This window comes from Ambystoma mexicanum, chromosome 9, assembly GCF_040938575.1.
Source record: "Ambystoma mexicanum isolate Mex_15411 chromosome 9, UKY_AmexF1_1, whole genome shotgun sequence".
In the NCBI taxonomy this organism is placed as follows: Eukaryota; Metazoa; Chordata; class Amphibia; order Caudata; family Ambystomatidae; genus Ambystoma; species Ambystoma mexicanum.
Window position 1 is genome coordinate 89,667,166 of NC_090931.1, and position 8,650 is coordinate 89,675,815.

Consider the following 8,650-nt stretch of genomic DNA (forward strand, 5'->3'; position numbering starts at 1 on the left):
TAAGTTTCTTCATCATGTTTATGGCATAAGTCTCTTCACCTTGATCCCAAGATGTCACTTATCCTTGGTACTTCTTTGTTCTTCATAAATCGTCTGCCTCTCTGGTCTGGTTATCTTCTATATGGAGTCGATTTAGTTTCGTATGACGTCACCATTCATCCTGGTCATTCAGTTTCTTTGCTTCTTCAGGAATCGCATTCAAATGGCCATAATATTGTCTTGGATGTAAGTATGGTTTCCTCAAGGGGTACTTTACTTCCCATATTCTCTTAGGTATAGGTAGTCTTATGGGTACTGCACAGAGTTGTTGCTCTTCTTCTTACTTTCTTATTGGTGCAGTATATGTCACATACTTTGGTTCATACTTTTCAGGTAATATAGGCGGGGCTGGTGGAGTGGGGGTACTTGGCTCCTCCTCTACACTTCCCCCTCTGGGTGATTTATCGACCACTCTCATATCGTCTTCTATACCAAGACATCCTGGTCTGAAGAAGTGCCTCTTAGGGAATCATATTTTTATTACCCCTTTCAGGCATCCTGCCGATTTTACATGCTCATCCTTGTTCCATGACATGAGCATGTACTGCCCACTCAGACTGCAGTAGATCCATCTTCCCACATATTTCTTGTGGTCCTTTGGATACAGGAACTTTGTTCCCTCTGGTGCATGGATACTAGCCTTCACAAAGTCTCTGATTTCTTCATCAGTCAGATCTTTAGACTTCCATCCAGGTTCAACATCGATCATGATCTTCATCCCTGTGGCTTTCTTTGCTGTTTTCTTGCATTGTGAGATTATTATCTTGATCACACAGAATCCAAGCATCACTAATAATTGCAAAGCTCCAAGAAATTTGAACTTATCTGCCATCTATTGTGGAGCCCATCAGGAGAGTGATCCAATCCAGCTGTCATCAGCAATATCTTCTACTTCTTCTATCATCTGGCCATGGAGTTTCGTCAGCATGTCTATGGCTTCTGTCAAAGTTACATTCTTGTCATCATGAGAAGGTATAAATGTGCAACATGATACTCTAATTTTGGCACAAACACCTCCATCCATGGCTGTGATCATGTCCAGAACGTATCTGTTCTGGAGAGCCATCAGTCTTACAGCTCTCAGTTCTTCTCTTATTGCATTGAATCATTTTATAGCAGCTGTTTTTCTTTAGTATTCGTCCTCGTTCAACCATCTGCTTTCTGGAACCAGTTCCTTCACCAATCGCGGTGCAAATGTTCCTTTATCATGAAAAAGATGATTTCTGCGATCTTCTATAAATTCTGCTTCATTAACCAGTTCCCAATCCATGCCTCGAATCTGCTACAGTCCAGATGACATTGTAGCTTCCCTGTCAGCATGAACAAAGTTATTGGGCCTCATTACGAGCATGGCGGTAGCCGTGCCTATATGGCAGGCACGACTATAGGCACAGCCTCCCGTGATTGGGCAATAACTGGCCCATTACGAGATGAAGGGGCCGGTAATTGCCCATTCACGGGAGGCGGTAATGCCGGGCTCCCGATCCCCATTCTGCCCCATAGGGCACAATGGGGGTCGGGAGCATGGTTGCACCGGCACCGTTGACAACGGTGTTAGGGAGTATTCTCCAGAATGGCTAATTTCCCTTACCTAATGAGTCCCTCAGCAGCTTTGCTGGATTTCTAGGATTTATTTTTTTCACCTGGTAAGAGTGTGAGCCTTTTTTCCCACTATTACATGTGTTTTGCTGTGTGTGTTTAACATCTTCTTGTGTTCATGGACTGTGGAGCCTCACCTACACCATAGGCATCATCTGTTTACTGTGTGTTACACAGCACCTTCAGTGCAGTGACACAAGGTTGTCTTTTAGACTTCCCAACTCAGACTCCATTTTCTGGGACTGACTACTGTCTCTGAGAACATGTAAAGTTGCCATTAACTTTAGTAGTCTTTTAAAGCCACAGGCCCAGTACAAACTATCTTACATAGACTACTGGGAAGGGTTAATAATTATCCCTTTTTGTCTGCTTCACTTGGAGCATTGTTTGCTCCCTTTTCATCAAGACTTGGCTGGTGGCAGTGGTAACTACCCTATTTTTCCTACCGCGGTTATCTTAAATAACCCTGGTATTGTTTTAGGCTATCTTGGTAACCTTGAACTTAAACCCGCTAGACAATATATGTTTTTATATGGTTCTGGCTGGGTTTAGTCACCATTTCTTTTTGTAAAAGTCTTTCTCGTGTTTTACTCCACACGTCAAACCAGGTTTGAGAAGCCCTCCTTAGGCGCCTGAAAGTCTGGATAGGCATGATGTGAGGGAGGGGTTTTAGGACCACTGCCAGGGGTTCCCTTGTTAACCCAAGTTGCACTCCTGTTTGATTGGCTAGGTGACTGTCCCACCAGGACAGCAACCCTGCTGTGTGATTGACAGCCAGGCTGTGTGAATGGGGGAAAACTGCATAAAAAGCAGGTCTCTGGGATTAGAAAGGCAGAGTTGCCACTGGAACGAAAGAACTGATGAGGAGCTGATGGAAGAGGACCCCTACTACGACTGAACCGCCCGGTGAAGACCTACTGCAGGTCTGAATCTTCAGACTCCAATGACAGGCGAGATCTACCAGGAATCTTCTTCCCCTGAGCTGGTGGGACCAACCAGTTTGTCCAAACTGCAGGCCAGGACTCCCTCCTCTGGTTGAATTTGCTGTACAGAGCTACAGTGAAGCAGATAGCCAGGAAGATCGGACCCTGCTTGGGTTTTAAGGAGCGCACCTTTTATTTGTTGCTTTGCTCTGCTGCTGGTTTCTTCCCTGTGCAGTGCAGGACCCTCCAGTCTTCCTACTTCATGTCAGTCTGACAGTCGCTTCAGGAACCGTGAGCCTGCAGGAACTGCCGGGAGCGTCCGCCTCAGCTACAGCTTCTTCTCCATTTAAAGGGATTGTGCAAATCCGGTTGTTCGTTTCGTCCAGCCGCGGTGAAGGTGTGTGAAACCTTTTGCCAATCCGAGGGCTTGGCTTCTCTACTCTTTAAACTAACTTTTCTGCTGATCAACTTCGTCTGGAACTGTTGGCAAAGACTTATCCGCGAACTACCCTGAACTGTGTGATCTTGAGCAAAAGACTTTTGTCCTATTGACTTTGGCGCTAAGCCTTTTTATGATATCATATGATATGATATGATAGGTTATTTATAACGTGCTTAATACCCAGTGGTTTCAAAGAGCGGACCCGGGGATCAAACCTCTGTTGCTCTATGTCGTCTTGCTTCCAAGACGAAGCATGTTGCCTGCTGAGCTATCCTCCCGAGTGATTCCATCACTGTAGTTCCTCTTTCTAGATTGCCCTGCTTACTTACCTGTTGGTGCGGCTCAATTTTAGTCTAACTTTGTTTTTCCCTCCCTTTTTAGAATCTATTGGGAGTGGTGTGGTGTATTAAGAGTGTGCTTTTTCAACTGCTTTACTTTAGTGAAATGTTTTACAACTGATGTGTAAATAAATGTATATTCTTTTACTCAGAAACCTTGAGTCACTGTTTGTTTGAATCATAGTAATTGCTGTTCTTTGTGTAACTATTGATACTGCTCACTTACTCTTGGCATAAGTCTGGCTGCTCCGCCATCGCTACCCCTTTACTGTGTAGTACAGGCTTGTACCAAAAGTGAATTTGTACTGTCACTTGTAGTCTTAATTGTATGTGGTGTTCCCAAAGGGTACTGCATATAATTCTGCCTAACAGTGGTCAACTTGGGTAGCAGATTTGAATTTGTGCCAGCATTCACACCAGCGTGTAAACTCTTACTCAGCTTCCATGGGGCCCCCCTATTCGGGGGCCTCTGGTTCCTGGAAGTCATAAAAGGTTCGTTTTGAGTTTTAGGGTCATCCACAGATGGAACCAAGGCACCAAGGTTGAGACCACTCTTTAAAATGGCCTGGTTTAAAACTATTGGCCTTCCTTTGTCAAAAGGTTGGATGAGAACGTGTTCAGATTTGGTCTCAGAGTCTGCCAATAGGACTTTCTTTTTGCTTTTCTTGTTGCTTGAAAATATTGGGACAAGCTATCCCTGACCAGCTTTAAAATGTCGTCCATGCCTTTGTCCAAATCTTGCTCCAGACGCTGCTAATCCCTGGCACGAAGGGTTTGCACCTTGTATATCTCATCCTTGATGTCATCTATAGAGAGTTTGATATTGTTAATCCACAACCCCAATATTCCTCTACTTTCGGTAGGAAGAGGATGACCACTGCTATCTGCGTCATCATCATCTGGGTTGTGATGTGGCTGAGATAGCTTGGAATGGATGCTTACGTCCTGTGCATTCTCTTTATCAGAGAAGGAGTCCATTTGTTCACTCGTCGCTGTCAAGATCCTGCCTCAGTTAGGGCAGAAATAATGGGTAAAACAATGGGCAGTGTAAATGGTACAGGGTTCTCTTCTCCCATCATCGTACCCCTCAACTTGCATGATCTCACCTGGTCCTTCATCTCCATGTACCATTACCATATTGCCCACTGGGCCCATTGGATCAAGAATCACACCAATGATTGACGGATTTGCCACGTTAGAGTTCAGTAGATTCAGTTGACTAGATTTTCTACGGATGGTGTCACTTTTCAAGAAGGCATGTTTTCTGGTCCTTTCCTTTTAGCAGCGGCGGATTTCAAGTCTGCACATGTCCTGACTTTTGGTGGTGCACTGTCCGGTGGAGATCCTAAGTTTCTCTGCAAGGTAGCTAGGTGACTTGAGGGCGACTGCCTTATAGATTATGCAGCAGGGCTTGAATGAGATTTGTGCATACAGTGGGAGTCAGTGAAGGTTGATGAGGGCCGGGGTAATGTGGCCGAATCTGCGTAGACCCTTGATGAGGCATGCAGTAGCATTTGGGACCCTTCTCAGGCACACAAGGGAAGACAACAGGATGCCTTCGAGGAATGCATTGCCCCATCGAGGTGGGCTAGGACCAGTGCTTGAACTGTGGATCTAGAGCTGTCTGGAGGGATGAAGGGCTTGACTTTCTCCAGGAGAGCTGATACAAAGCTGTCTGAGTTTTCTTAGGTATGTGTGTCTTGAAGGAGAGGTGTTTCTCGATGTGGAACCTTAGGGACTTGACTCAAGAGGAGTGCACGGGTTTCAAGCCCTCAGAGTTCATGGTTGATAGCCAGGTATATATGTCTGGGTGTTTGGTGTTGTTGTTGACGAGTAGTGCAGTACATGGGATTAACAGAATAAATAACAATAAGTGCGGCCGGATAGTTGCAAGTGCAAGGGTAAGTGCAGACATCAGGTGTCATGTGCTGGTGGGGGGCTTTAGGGATACAGAAAACAGTCCCCCAAGTGTGGGGGTAGCCACAGAGGAAGTGCAGGTGTTCAACTGGTGAGTGAGGGGACCTGGGCCCAAGATTAGAGGGTTGCCGGGTAGCCAGTGAAGTTTCAGCCAGGAATTCAGCAGGGGAGAGGAGGAGAGAAAGCAGAAGCAAAGAGGAAGGTTGAGGTGCTTCCGGAAACCGGAGATGCTTCTCCTCAAGTTTTAGGGAAGCAGGAAGGCTGTTCCAGAGGGAGGCCCCAGACGAAGAAAGAGATCTACCACCAACTCATTGCTTGGAGAAGCGACTGACCTTGAGGGAGTGGAGGCGGATGAGCGAAGAGCTCGAGAAGGAAGATATATAGGAAGAGAGAGTTGAAGGTATTGAGGCTTCAGGCCCCAGAAGGCCTTGTGGACAATGCAGAGGGTTTTAAGCTTAATCCTCGCAGCCACTGGGAGCCAGTGCAGAGATTTCAGTCTTGGAGAGATACGATCCCTGGGCTTGAGGCCAAGGACAAGTCTTGCAGTTCTGTTCTGCATGAGTTGCAGAAGCAGGCAGATTAAAAAAGAGGCTGTTGCAATAGTACAGCCTAGAGAGGACCAGAGCTCTGGAGACAGTGAGTATCTGGGGGAAGGAGAGGAATGTGACTCTATAGGCGCCATACAAATGTCCAATAGATAAATAAATAAAGAAAATGTTTGTGCGCTAGGGTAAGCGCTGGGAACAAATGTCCCATCTTCATACAGGACCAACACTGTACTCCAAACCTAGGCCTCACCCCTCTAAATCCACCCCCTTTTCCTTCTCCTGTCTCCTTCTGCAACAATGTTTTTGGGCCCATCCCTTTGCCTCAATACTGACCACCTTAAATAAATCATTCCTCACTTCCTTGGGTTGACCCTTACATAACAGGTGATACAATAAAAGTATATTCTTACCTCTCCAGTTTCTGTTTGCCACAAAGCTTTCCATACGTGTGATTGTATGTTAAATGGCACTCCATCATGATCGTCGCCGTTCATCTGTACCGCTGGATACCCCACCTTCTTCCATGTTTTGTTTGTCTGTTCCCCCAACAGTGCAGCAAACAAACTCTTCATGTCCCCTAAAGCTAACGTGATTGCTGCTGTCTGTTTTTCTAGTACATATATCCACTTTCCTGCTCCCCTTGTGAGTGAGGGTAATGCCTTCATTAAGTCATTCTGATCCATATGAGGCCAGGGCACATAGTGTGCCCTCCCTAGTTTCTTGTGCAATAATGGCAACTGTGCTGCAATCTTCTTAGCCTGTGAAGTTCTTCCTCCCTCTTACCTTTTGCCATGAACGCTGACCGTTCGGCATTGATGTATTCTAACCCTCAGCAGCCATGGTGTTTCTGCCCTCTGTCCTACCACTGCATCTTCCCCATGTTCCTCATCTATCTCCCAATCCTCTTCTGTGACCTCTACTTCCCTGTCAGTGCCTATAGAGCCACTATTGCTGTGGGGGATCCCCTTGGCAAACTCTCTGGGTCTCCTCTTAAATTGGGGTGTTCCTCACCCATCACAACCTTAATATCCTTAATGGTCCTGCTATCAATTCTAAAAATAATTTCTCCTGCTCTCCATTGGTCTGTACCTATCATCGTGTTCTCACCCTCCCTTCATTCCAGCGTTGCTCATACTACCTCCTCCTCTGTTTTCTTCAGCGCTCTCCATGCATTATTTTCAACTTCCATATGCAATGGGTCCTGTATTATATCGTTGTGCACTGTTGGAGTGCCCTGCCAGGGCTCAGAGGGGAGTGTGAGGGGAGTGTGACTTGGAGCTTGATGTAGCCAGGCTGTAGAGGGAAGCACCCATTAGGGGGCGGGGCTGTAAGGTTGACAATGAGTGTTTCTGGGTGTTTCTTCTGTATGTATTCTATCCTTGTTGTCAAGAGCATTACATGTAAATCCTTGAACATTTTTCATAGTTCGAAAATGTTCAACCTACTTTTTAACTTTTTTCCTTTATATTTTGGTGCCAAATAAGTGTACATTTGTTCAAGGACCGCATTGTCGTTTGTGTCCTCTTCGGGCCAAGATTTAAAAATGTTTCCCTCTGTCCCCTGAACCCACACATGATGATACTTCAAAATGTTCCCCTTGCACCACTGCAGCACTGCTCACATGTGCTCCAACAGAGTACTCATACTCCTTCTCAAGTACAACCTTATCTAAATCCCTAAATATACCAATCACCGGTTCAGCAGCGTCTTTTTTTCAAACCCATCCAATGCCCCACAAAAAACCCTCCATTTCCACCACATCCAAAAACCAAGCCGAGCTTCCCTTAGAAATACTTATATTCACACACTCACCAAACTGCAACCGCTATCATCACAGTTAAATAACCATGCCTCCTACTCTGGAGATGAGGGAATTCAATGATGAGGGAATTCAACCCTCCTCATCCCCCCTACACATAGGACGGAGCGATACCGGGTTGTTTTTCAACAAAACCATCACTTCAATCACAGCACTGTCGTTCCTATTCTAAGAGGAGATGTCCCACGTACATTTTTCTCTTATCACTACTACACTACTATGATGTCATTTTCCCCACAACGGGGTAGATCCAAGTTCCTGCTAATCACAAGAATTATATATCACCATGTTGGTTTTCCTCACACTCATACATACCCAAACCACAACTTCCACATCCCTCCTGTTTTTAATACAAGAATGCACTCACTTTTTTAGTGTTCTCTGAGCTCCTGCAATGCAGTGTCCCCCTCCAATTGCCTGTACTGCTGGGAACATCACCCTGCTCCACGGATCAGGCAGCCTTTTTGTAACACAGTGCCTGCGTTTATGTTTATGTGCTTGTATCGCGCCGACAGCCCACAGGCATCAGGGCGTGGTAACAAAAAGAACAATACAACGGAAAGACGAGTTACAACAGTTAATCAAGATGCAAGCAGACTATTTGACTAATTAAGTTAAGCAGATCACTGGAACGCATGGGTTTTCAACAATTTCCTGAATTCCTGATAGTTCTCCTCAAGCCTGTGGACCTCTTCAAAGTGTGTACACGGACTGGTCACTGCAGACGTGCACCGCAACCCAGGATGCAAGGCAGGGAAGACCCCCGCCTCACAGAGGATTTGGAATCACATCAGGGTCACCAGATTCTGTACTGCAGACCAAAGAACTGATTGATAAAACATCACTCAAAAAGGGGTCAACAATGAGTGCAAGGCTTACAAGAGAAAACAAGTTTGATTACATGCAAATCTGACTGGGACTGTTAGTCAGTCTCTGAAAACTGAAACTATGCTTGGCACGCCTATTCTGAGCTATATCTTTAATAGTGGAAAACTACACATTAGCATAAGCAAAATGTATCAGAT